This window comes from Acanthochromis polyacanthus, chromosome 14, assembly GCF_021347895.1.
Source record: "Acanthochromis polyacanthus isolate Apoly-LR-REF ecotype Palm Island chromosome 14, KAUST_Apoly_ChrSc, whole genome shotgun sequence".
In the NCBI taxonomy this organism is placed as follows: Eukaryota; Metazoa; Chordata; class Actinopteri; family Pomacentridae; genus Acanthochromis; species Acanthochromis polyacanthus.
In genome coordinates this window covers 2308280-2320292 of record NC_067126.1, presented here as the reverse complement: position 1 = coordinate 2320292, position 12013 = coordinate 2308280, and the positions used below count along the sequence as shown (strand labels likewise).

General features: G+C 38.9%; 1 protein-coding gene and 1 long non-coding RNA gene across 3 annotated transcripts in view; one reads left to right on the top strand and one right to left on the bottom strand.

Annotated features, from left to right (window-relative positions):
• The window catches only part of LOC127537039 (NACHT, LRR and PYD domains-containing protein 3-like), a 246767-nt gene that overhangs the window by 146370 nt on the left and 88384 nt on the right, over positions 1 to 12013 (bottom strand). The gene's annotated exons all lie outside the window — the stretch shown is intronic.
• Positions 1 to 12013, top strand: part of LOC110972868 (uncharacterized) — a 43739-nt gene that overhangs the window by 7899 nt on the left and 23827 nt on the right. The window contains exons 2-4 of the long non-coding RNA XR_007946449.1: positions 6654 to 6786; positions 9847 to 10060; positions 10159 to 11027. This is a non-coding gene — a long non-coding RNA (uncharacterized LOC110972868). The remainder of the gene's footprint in view (positions 1 to 6653; positions 6787 to 9846; positions 10061 to 10158; positions 11028 to 12013) is intronic.

The window sequence follows — 12013 nt, the reverse complement described above, 5'->3', positions numbered from 1 at the left end:
AAAGGGACATGACTGGCAAAGTTTTCATCCTAAAGTTGGAATTAGAAATATGTATGTTAAACTAATAATAATTAATAAATAATTTGCTCTGCGCGTGCTCAAACTGTGTCCTCACACTCGGTTACGATGCTGCTCGCTTAGATTTCCTGCGCTCAAACTCAAACTCTTCCTCTTGCTGTCACGGAACTTGTGCTCACGGATCTCTGCTCTGCTCTCTGATTTTTTGTGTATCAACGCTGTCAACCAATAGAAGCTTTGACCAATCAGATTATCCCTGTTTGTATACGGGTGCGTTCGCTGTTTTTCCGAGGAGCGTCGCATACAGGCGGGCACTCTTTCAACAGGTTTTATCAACTCCCTACCTCTGGGGCTGTAATAAATATGATTTCTTTTATTTTTTTTGACCACTGTTGGAATAAAATATCATTCAATCCATACAACAGTGTCCGGGCTTCTCATTAAAATGGCTATATTGTATAATAATATCGGCATCGAACACTGCTCTTTGAGGTGTGCTGGTGGAGAAAACAATGCCACCATCCTGAAGCTAGCGGGACAGCAGTGTCACTACATAATAAAGAGCAGACGCCGCTCGGGGTGCTGCGCAGCGAGAAATACGGCCGCCATCTTGGTCCGGTCATGTACTTACCGCTGCTGCTGAACTCAGCAGCAGAAAGAACCAGACGCCAGAGCACTGTGCCGCATATTCGTGTTCAAATCGCCGGATCGTTGAAAACAGGGCACGAGGGATTACGTTTCACAAGTAAGATTTAACATTAATATTGGTTGTATTTTGTGAATCGAATATTACTGTACTGTATTTATGCCCACCAGCGAAATCATGGTCTGCTAGCGAGGCTATGTTTACTGCCGGTGTTGACCCGTCTGTGAACTGAGACTTTATAAATCATATTCCATAATACTGACTTAGATTACAACTGACACAGGAAAGCTAAAATAAATATTACTGGTATAGCATTGACCAGCGAATTTTACACAGGTGGCACAGACTGTATTGTTCACATGTAATTCACCCTAACAACACCTCTAATGTCTCATATCCACCCACTCACTTAAAAATACAGACAACTGAACATCTGACTGTAGAATAGTTTGCAAACAAGGTTATTCACAGTTTAAACAGTTTTGGTTCATTATCAACAGATTTGCATCAAAATAGCAGTTTTGTTGAAGAAAGGTCATAAGAAATTTGAAGGAAGAAAACCTCTTGACCTCTTTTGTAAGATGTGTTCGTACAGACTCTCCCAAATCTTCCGTTTTCATTTTGAAGGTGATGTGATGTGTGCCGGTGCAAGCTTGGTCAGAGATGCTGTACCATCATCATTTGACGAGAGCTACCACCTTCTAGCTCTGAAAAACAATGGCGGCCTACTGATTCCATCACAAGGCACAGTGAAGGTGATTTTATAATCTTGTTTTTGGTTTTTTTTATCTTTGCATGTTAAAGTTGCTTTGTTTGTTATTTTCTCTGTACTGTAAAGTGTCTTTTAGCACTGTGTAAAGCGCTATATAAATATAATTTTTTTATTATTATTATAAGGTGCTGAGAGTTGCAGAGAGGATGATTCGCCAGGCTTTAACAAAGCAAGCTCCAAAGATGTCAACAGTCACACACATCGTCCGGGAGGAGATTGGAATGGAGGATGTTTTTCTGCTTGGGGAACACATTGAAGAAACACAGTTTGGTATCGACAACCATCATTCCAGCTTGTTGTCATTAGTTGTGTCCGTGTTTCTCAAGATAAGGTTGCACCATATTGCCAAACTTACCTTTCTTGATCTGCAGAAAGGGAGCACAAGAAAGAAGCTCTGCAAAACAGTCCTCTTTCATCGGTTTTAGCTGTAAAACGTTTGTACATGTGTAAATGTGGTTTGGGGCAGGGATGTCATGTTCTTGTGTTAACTTGAGAATTTACATTTACATTACATTTTATTCTCTCTGCTTTGTACATCTATATGATTTATATATATTATCATTTTCTGATATATATCTTTTTTTAATATATATGTATGAATTATATTGATAGTCTATATATGATTTATATAATAATTTTCTCTGATATATTGATTATATTAATACTCCACATATCATTTATATATATATTATGTTTTGAGTATATTGATACTCCATACATGATTTATATATGTAGTATGATTTTCTATGGTATATAACTTTTATCTATTATATATATATATATATATATATATATATATATATATATATATATATATATATATATGTGAATGATGTTGATACTCCATCTATGATTTATATATATTCGTTTTCTCTGATATATAACTTATATCTATTGTTCTATCCATGGTAGATGGCGCCGTGCAAGTGGCAGCCTGTTACAGCAGCTCCTGTTAACTCTAGGTGTTTTTAGATATCTCTCGTAGTTTTTTCTCTTTCCTTTTATTCTGTTCTTCAAGTGGGGGCACCGCATTTGTACCGGGCAGCAATGGATGTACAAATGGCGTTTCCCCTACTTTTTCTACTCTTTATATCGGAACTTTTAAGTTTCTCAGCAGGCGAGCCGTTCAAACACGGCTCCATTGTTTACAGTCCCATAAAAGATAGGAGTGTCATTTTTGGATATGCTAGAGATGAAGTCCTTCCAGTAACTTTGGTAAACCTGCAAACACACAATAAATCTCAGAAATATGAATTTTGAAGATGTTCTTGTTCCTTAAAGTGTGTCTCTCTGTGCTCCTCCAGCAGGTCGTAAAATATTATGGCTCCGGAGACAGGCAGAGAGATCTCCTAAGAGGGTGGGGAAGGTTTGGTTAGAGCAAGTATAAGGTTGATCCAACAAAGCTTTTACAGCATAAAGTGATAGTTATTGTTTATCAGAAAGGTTCTTCCAAGGTGTTTAATGTTCAGCAGGGGACTCCATCCTTCTGTGAATGAAAACACACAGAAATACATATGTCCCAATTTTCCTCCAGAAACTGGGGGATCATTCTTCCTGTAGGGAGAGAAGAGAGTTCTGTTCTTTATCTGAGTTTGTCATCCCTGGAATTCCAAAGGCTTATGCTGGGTTGCTACAGCAGCCAGTAGGAAAACTATAATGAGGAAGTGGCACATAGCTGACCCACCTACAAAGGAGCAATGATTAAGAGCAGTGGAGGAAATATTTGACATGTAAAGATTCACACACATATCGAGACTACAGGAGGGGAAATTCCAATCCAAATGGGTGAAATGGATAAATTATAAGAGAAAAGCTGATGACACCATTGACTAGTGGACTTCATATGAGATTAGGGAGAGAAAGCATTTATTTGTACAGAAGAGAACCCCCATGTCACACGTTTTGTTTGTATTTTTCTTCATTTTTATGAGAGTTTCTTGTATTGATATTATTCTTAATGATTGTACCAATGTGTATCCCTATGGAAGCAACATGGAAAACATTTTCTTTAGTGTTAAAAAGTAAAATTTAAAAAAAAATTAAGTGACAAATTACCAATTAACTTCAGCATATTTTTGGACTGTGGGAGGAACCTGGAGTACCCAGTGAAAACCCACACATACACAGGGAGAACATGCAAACTCAACACAGAAAGATCCCAGGCCCAGGCTGGGAGATGAACCAGGGATCTTCTAGCTGCAAGGTCACAGTGCAAACAAATGCAGCCCCTATTACAACAATGTCTGACAAATTTACCATATACATGAGTGAAAAACAACAGATGTGCTGACAATTCTACAGTATTTCCAAGTAAAAATATTGCTAAGAGAGAAATGTTGAAGTGATTCAAAAGTCTCACACACCTAACCTTGTATGCGTTGGTTGATGTGTGTATAGCAGAAATACAACATAAAAAGTCCATGTTATTTATAGCAGATATGCAGCATTAAAACATCAACACATTCAAGGCAGGATCTTCATTAGTACCTTTATTGTAAATTTAAAAACTACATTTTTTAACAATTCTGAACTGTAAAGATGAGTAAACACATGTAATAAATGGATGAAATAAATAATGTGTTTCTGACAGTAAAGTGTAAAACCTGAACAGTCACAAGACCAGTTGTATTATGAAGAGAGGAGCTGAATCTGCATCATTATTGTTGTTAACGGAAGGATGAGACTTCCTCACAGTGATGCCTTCGTCACAGCCACAACTGGATGTACATGTTCTCTGGAGCAGTCCATCAGACTATGTTCCCAATGATCCAGACCAAGACCAGAAGAAAAAGAATCCCTACAGAAAAGTATTGTAAACTTTTCTGTAGGGATAAAGACATATATATTTTTTTGTTTAAATCACATTGAACTTTTGTAAACTATTAAACAGAATGTTTTTGTTATATTTACAACAACAATATGTCATTATAATCAAATTTATTTGTTAAAACTACAAATATTGGTAACAAAAACAGAGAACTACTGTAATACTCAAAACAATTTTGTTAATTTGACATGCAAATATTGTAAAAACTATAGTTTGTCATTTTTTTAAAATACAAAAACTATGTGAGTTACTGTAGAAGTTTATGCTGTAGGCATACTTTTCACATGATTGATTGAGGTAGGCCTATAATAGTTTCACAAAAAAATTCATTGTGAACCTGAGAAGTTCCCTATCTATTTAAATATAAAAATGTACAATTATAATAACATTTTTTTAAATATAATTTAGGCTATTTGTAGCCTATTGAGTGTGTAGCTTATAAGAAAATGGAATTATTGATAGGCTACATGCAAAATAACACTTCTATTCAGTCCTAATCCTTGCATGTTTTATGTTTACTTTAGTCTTTAAATTTTAATGTTTTAGTGTCTCTCCTCTAACCACAGACTTTTATTTGTAGTCTTTCATTGTGCAGAATCTGCCTAAGTTTGATTTAAATTTTGAATTTAAAAATGCGCAGCTGCAGTTCGTCTCTAATTGGATGATGACATGAGGGACGCCTGACGTCACTAAGGAGCGAGCCAGAGCAGCGGCATACTGAGCGGAGAACAACACCGTCCACAGAGCAGAAATCTTCGGGCCACTTTGTCATTTTAAAAGTTTTTAGGACAAATCTACAATTTTAACAAGTTTCTCGGAGGCCCTGTGGCTGTTCAGCCAGAGAATTTAAAGTTTGCACGGTAAGCTTCGCATTTAGGCCACTTTTTTTGAGACCAAACGAAACCGTTTGTCGAAAGCACATGGTGTAAGCTAGCAGTAGATCAGTGCTTGATAAACTTAGTTCAGCTTAAAAGCACAGGCAGACACTTCTAAAATCCTAAAAATGATCACCTGTGTCTACAAGTGGCTACATTCAGAGGATATGTACTACATTGCAGAGTGCATAGGAATAACCCTCGTTGTCTATTTAAATGTGTTGGCGCCAACTGTAGTAAAACATTTACCACTTACTCAGCTTTCAAGGGCCATTTTTATTGTGTGTACAATGCACCTGAACCGCAAGCTGCTCCTAAAGCTGTTGTTGCAGATTTAAAATGTGCAATTTCATTATGTGTCTGCCATTTTCACACTGTGAAAGAGCTAGTGTCTCACTTAAATGATCATATTGGAGAGGGCAGGTCTGTGTCATGTCCAGTGAGTGGTTGTAAGCATGTGTTTACAAAAAAGTCATTTACTTTTCACATGTGTAGGAAGCATAAAGCCTGCTCCCCTGATGGTATTAATTACATGTACAGGGGATCTTGCCCTCAGCCCCCAAATGTTGTTGCCAGATGAATCAGAAAACACACATGAAGCCATGCCAACAGCTAGTGTAGCCAGTGACATGCCGGAGAATGAAAGTCAGTTTTATCTCAGAATCATGTGTCTCTTTTAACTTAAACTGCAAGGACAGTTGCTTATTCCTGCCTCTACTAGACAAACTATTAATGAGGAAATGCAAAATGTGCACGAGTTAGATGAAGCCTACACAACAACTAAAGTAAATTCTTTATTAAAAAATGATATGAGCCTAGCAGATGAAGCAGTCACTAAAATCTGTGACTGTATTAAAGAGTCAGATTTGTTCTCTAAGGGACAATTAAGAACAACAAACACCAGAAATCCCACATTTGCAAAAATGTGTAAATACACGGAACCCCAAGAAGTGGCATTGGGAATGGATGAAAACATGACACAAAAATTTGCCTACTACATACCAGTGGCAGAAACTCTGAAGAGCTTTTTACAGTCAGATTTATGGAGAAATGCACAGTCACAACAGTTTGGAGATCCTGATGTAGAGGTTTTTACAGATTTATATGATGGACAAAATTTCAAATGTCACCAGTTCTTTAATGAAACCCTGAAAGCCTCAAACTGATTTTGTACCAAGATTCATTTGAAATTGTGAATCCTTTAGGTTCTGCTAAAAAGTTGCACAAAGTTCTTGCAGTCTATCTTTTATTAGCAATTTTACCCATTCATTTGCATTCAAATACTGATAATATGTTTTTAGTCTTGTTGTGTGCAGAGAATGACTTTAACCATTTTGGGATAGCTACAGTTTTCTCAGAGTTGTTGGCAGATCTGAAGTCCTTGGGGACAGCTGGAATAAGTGTAGTAAAACAGACAGTAAAAGGGGGTCTTTACTGCATAGCTGGGGATAACTTGGGTTCTCATTGCATAGGTGGGTTTACAGAGAACTTCAGCTGGTCTCGATATTTTTGCAGGTACTGTGAAATCACAATAAGTGAGTTTGAGGCTGATCCGAATGCCTGTGGTCCTCCATGCACCCCAGAGACATATGATGCGGCAGATGTCGATCCCCAGGCTGAAAACATCCAAGACGTCAGAGGAATAAAGGTAAACTCTCTCTTTAATACCCTTTTCTCTTTTCACGTATCCCAGCCTGGTCTCCCGCTTTGTTTAGGTCATGACCTCTTTGAAGGAGTCGTGTCCTATGATCTAGCAGTGTACCTGAAGAATATTATAAAAAAGAAAAAATGGCCCACAAACTCACTCTTGAACGGGTACATCAATCAGTTTAATTATAAGGGCTCTGAAGCAATCACAAAGCCATGTGCTGTCAAACCTGATGGAGCCAAGTTATCAGGGCAAGCCATTCAAAACGGTAACCTTTTGAGATTACTACCAGTTTTGATTGGTGACAAAGTGCAAAACCATGAGGGTAAAGTATGGCAGTTAGCTCTCCAGCTAAAAGACATTGCGGATCTTGTTTGTGCTCAGAACATTTCCTTGTCCCAAATAGTGTATCTTGACATTTTGATCCAAGAATATTTGGAGATGAGAAAGATGTTTCCTGAAATTCAACTAAAACCCAAGCACCACTATTTGCGCCATTATTCCGCACTGTTGCTGAAATTTGGTCCACTGATGAGGTTATGGACACTTAGGTTTGAAAGTAAACACAGTTATTTTAAGAAGATATCCCAGACACTTGAAAAACTTCAGAAACATTTGCCAAAGTTTGTCAGAGTGTCGTCAGGCATATCTTTTAGCTGGGCAATAATGCCATAAATTACTGCAAGTGAAGGACAGCTGTACGTTTTATTCCAACTTTGTTCGCCAGTCTATGCGTTTTTTAACCCTTACCTCAGGTTAAATTTGGTCCAGCTCTCCGTTTAAAGGGTTAGATTCTATCTGCCTATTAGTATTCCACCTAACAGGTTTCAGCAGAATAAATTAAGCTGGAGTCGAGAGACACTCGCCCAGGTTCTGACTGCCTTGCTTCCGAATGTCTCACCCCTCTTATCTGATAAATGCTATCCCACCAAGCACCCTTTCTAAGTAGTAGAATTGATCTATCATTCACATTCGTTATCGGTCAGCTTCTCTCTAAGGACTTGCATGCACTTGGTGCTATTCCTGGGTTCGTTTTAGAGGTTTGGAAAGAACTAACCTCAGGGGTAATGTTTAAACACTCTCACTTTGGGCTAAGTAACCTTTAAGAGCCATTGGATCGAATGCACACAATCAACTTAACTTTTTACCACTATGCAGATTTTTAGTGGTTTATAATAATTTCATTAGGCTTCTCTTTAAATGCAATATAGCGTTTTATTAAGCAAGTTTAGCAAGGGCACAACATCAATTCATGATTAAAACAATTAATTATTTCTGATTAAAAGTGATACTAAAGTAACTAAATTGAGCGTACCTGACAATCTTCTCTAATTATTAAATTTAGGAGAGAGAGCGAACAGCGTGGCCACTACCGTATCACTCGGTCTTGACTAGCGTCTGGGAGAAGTCCTCAGTTGTCCAGAGGACTCGTTACGATGTCTTCTTTGTGGACAAAAGGATCTTATCCCTCGCCAGGAGGAGCGGAGGAATCCTGTAAGCCAATTGTGGTCTGACAGTTATCTCTGGTATCGGCTGGAACGTTAGTGCTTACGCCCCAACTGTCTTCTGTGGTATGGTGGTGATGGAAAACCCTCGTCTGTTCAGGCTGTAGTGGGTCACTGGGTCTCCCAGCCCCGGGGAGGGGAACAGCCCAGTGCTGTTGCCCCTTTTGCCTCTTCAGGTGTAGTCGGTTCTCCCCTCTATTGGTTTCTTCTGGATAACTGCAGAACCTCTTAGGACTCTCCGTTTGGCAGAGTGTGGTCTTCGCTTGTTGAACAAAGTCAGAAAAAGACTTTGCTTCCAACGATGTCCTCAGCGATCTCTGGAGCCCAAGTCCCGCGTAGTCTTCCCGTCTCTAGGGCAATAGAGGAAGGTGAAGATTCTTCAGAACTCTGGCCAAGTTCCCTTTGCAGCTCCGGCGAACATCTCCCGTCTAACCCTTCTGTGCTGCCGCTCTTATACGCTCTCCTCTACACACATCTCTGGCTAGGTACGCCCTCTGACACCGTCTAACTTATGCAATCGACTTGTCATCACATACAGCAGTAATACAGAAGTCATGTTCTTACAGCAAATACACAGTGTCCACATTCTGTTTAACACACACACATTTCAGCCAGCCCTCTTGGGTTTTTCCCAAACTTCCCTTTATTCCGAGGAGGCTGCAATGTCATTGTGGCTGCCGAGTCATGGTGATTGTTGTTTTCTGCACTTCTGCTTTCTTAAGGCCTGGACACACAAAGCCTATGAGGCCTGTACGCGCACACAGAGCCTAAACAAGGATTACTTCACACAGAATCACTTCTTAAATCATTCTTCTCAGTCTGAACATAATAAATCATCTGAATCATTACTTTAATCAAATCAACACTTTAAAATTGTATATATATATATATATATATATATATATATTTCAGCAAGCATAATCATATGGTTAACTTATAATGTTTCTTCTTAAGATCTTTATTTGTCTGCTTCAAAACCTTTGTTACCTTAGGGCCATAATGAGCCTGAGTCCTCTCTGAGGGCCATAATGAGCCTGAGTCCTCTCTGAGACCTCAACATCTTCATCTTACTTGACAACTTCCACAGTGATGCTATTAAACATGCAGTCAGGGAATTAGCCTTTTCAGAAAGCAATACCACAGTTACCACAGACATTCGGTAGCAAGGGCACTGCGTATAAAAAAGGACAATTTCTTGTGTTCAGAAATGATAAGTATATGGAGTTTGGTGAACTTCTACTTAATTCAAAATGTACGTTTTGATGGATATCCACAAAGGCATTTTCCTCTCCGAATACTATATTCTGTGACAAAGGACAGTCTTGGGTTATAGTCATTTCTATCCTTTGGTGTCATACATTCTTGATGGATACCAAGTCATTCCACTAAAACACAGTATTGTGGAAAAATAAAGTCCAATTAAAGCTCACTCACTTCTCACTGTAAATATTTTGACATTAATACAAGTGTTACCTGATGCATGTCCCTGCACTGTAAGTATATGTACTGTATATTTTTTTATCAATTTTGTTTGAAGGTGGCATTTCTTTTTCAGTGAAAATATGAGCGTCTCGGAACAAACTTTCCTAAATGTCACCATCGTGGAAGTCCTACCAGAACTTCAAGCAGTAAACAAAAGCATCCTGGTAGAGCACTTGCAGTCCATCGGAGTGGAGACATATGATGATCTATGCTTCGTAACGGAGGCTAATTGGATGACAGCATTAAGACCTGTACAAGCCAGAAAGCTTCTGTTTGGAAACAGAAATGTAAGTAATGACACCACCATTCAAAATCAAAAGCAGACATGGACATTGTGTAATATTATACAGTGTGAATCATGATCTTATTTTTTTGTCATTTAAAGACCAAACTCCCGAAAACAGCTCACCATCATCTGTGGCCTCACCTACCCAGTGGTTGTCATTGCACTCTGTTTCACCCAAACAGTCAACTGACATTGCAAAAAAAAAAAAAAAAAAAAAAAAAAAAGTGGCAAAATATCCCAATTCTCTGCAAGATGTAATAGAGGGTGATGTTGTTGGAACAGGTTACCATTCCCCTCTCAAACAGTTGCAATACCGAATTGAAAATGTGAGGCGCACTTCAACACCCAAAATAAGAAAAGGAAAACATCAGGCTGATGACTCAGACACAGATGAGATCCCATTAGAAGAGAGAGCGGCAATGCAGGACACTTACAGGTACATAAAATGGAATGCAAAATTTTTGCCCTGTGAAGAAGCTCAAGAGAGCCAGCAGCAAAAGACGGAAAAACTGAAGGTGATGTTCCAACACACTGATGCCAATCAAGAGGAGGTAAAATGTCTAATGAAGTCCACTTTTTACACACAGTGTCAACATGTCAACCAGGGAAAAGTATCAAATGCCATAGAGGAGTGGCCATTTTTGTTTGAACTTGGCATGTCAGTCTACTTCAAGGAACACACTGGGATTGACCTCAAAGAGACATTCACTTGAAATTTGGATTTGAAGAGGAAAAGGCTTCTCGACTACATAACCACAGTTTGTGTCAGCAAGAGCAAGAAGTTACTTCAGACTTACACAAGGCTTCAGAGGATGTGGGGACAGCAGAGTGGCTGCTCAGATGATATGAAAGAGATGCTCCTGCTTCTGCTCAGCTACTTTGATGAGAAGGAGTCCATGTTCTTCCATGTCTGGCAGAAGAGGTTCAACTGGAGCAAGTGCCTCTGACACCCGCTGTTATTGTCTGTGGTAAGTATTTCATGTCTCTTTTTAAAAAAAAAAAAAAAAAAAAAAAAAAAATTGCACCATTTATAGAATTTGTTAAGTGAGTTCAGTGCTTGTTAATATATTCATAGGACAGTCCTGCTATTCCTCAACAAGGTACATAAGGGGTTAACTGATCAATTACAATGCTTAATATACTTTTATTCTACTGGTGTTTCTTATCGATAAACCCTGAAAAAGGAACCAAAGTAGAAAATCAAAACTTGAAGCATCATCTCAACGTGAACCCACGAGTCCTCACCCTGATACAGGATCTCGCTGATCATGAATGGCGTCAAGCCTAAATATGGACTCTGTTTGAGGGGAGGTACTTTAGGTTTTTGCTTTGTTCAATCTACAATGTGTATTATGGTAGTTCAGGTACAATATGCACTTTTTTGTTTTTAAGTACAAGTAATTTTTTTCTGCAACCGCCACCTGCTTGTTTCATGAAGATGTTTGCAGGAATGTTCTACAGTTTGTTTTTCACAGTGTGGAACAGCAAATGCATATATATATATATAGTATCAATGGTTCATGTGAATGCTGCTCTGTATTCACATGAATCATGTGAATGCAGAAAGAACCATGGGAGGGGGGGGGGGGGGGGGTGTCGGTGAAGTACTTTCTTCTTCAACGACTTTGTTATTGAGAACCCACAACAAAAACAATACATGGTGTCAGAAGATGGTCTTGCAGAGAGGTAAAGGGCACAAATATAAACAACGAGGACAAGCTAATGTTGGCCACCCAGCTAACGGTACCGACACATCAGCTCAGCAGTGACCTTTGTGTTGCTAACTCGCCGTGAGAGAAAGAGGACAAGCAACGACAACAACATGGATGACTTACACCCACCTTTCAGCTTACTGAGAATGTGGCTGAAAGTTGGAGGGGATTTAAGCAATGCTTTGCTTTGTACATGTCGGCAATGGTACTTGACGAGGCAAGCGGCAAAAAGCAAGCGGCAG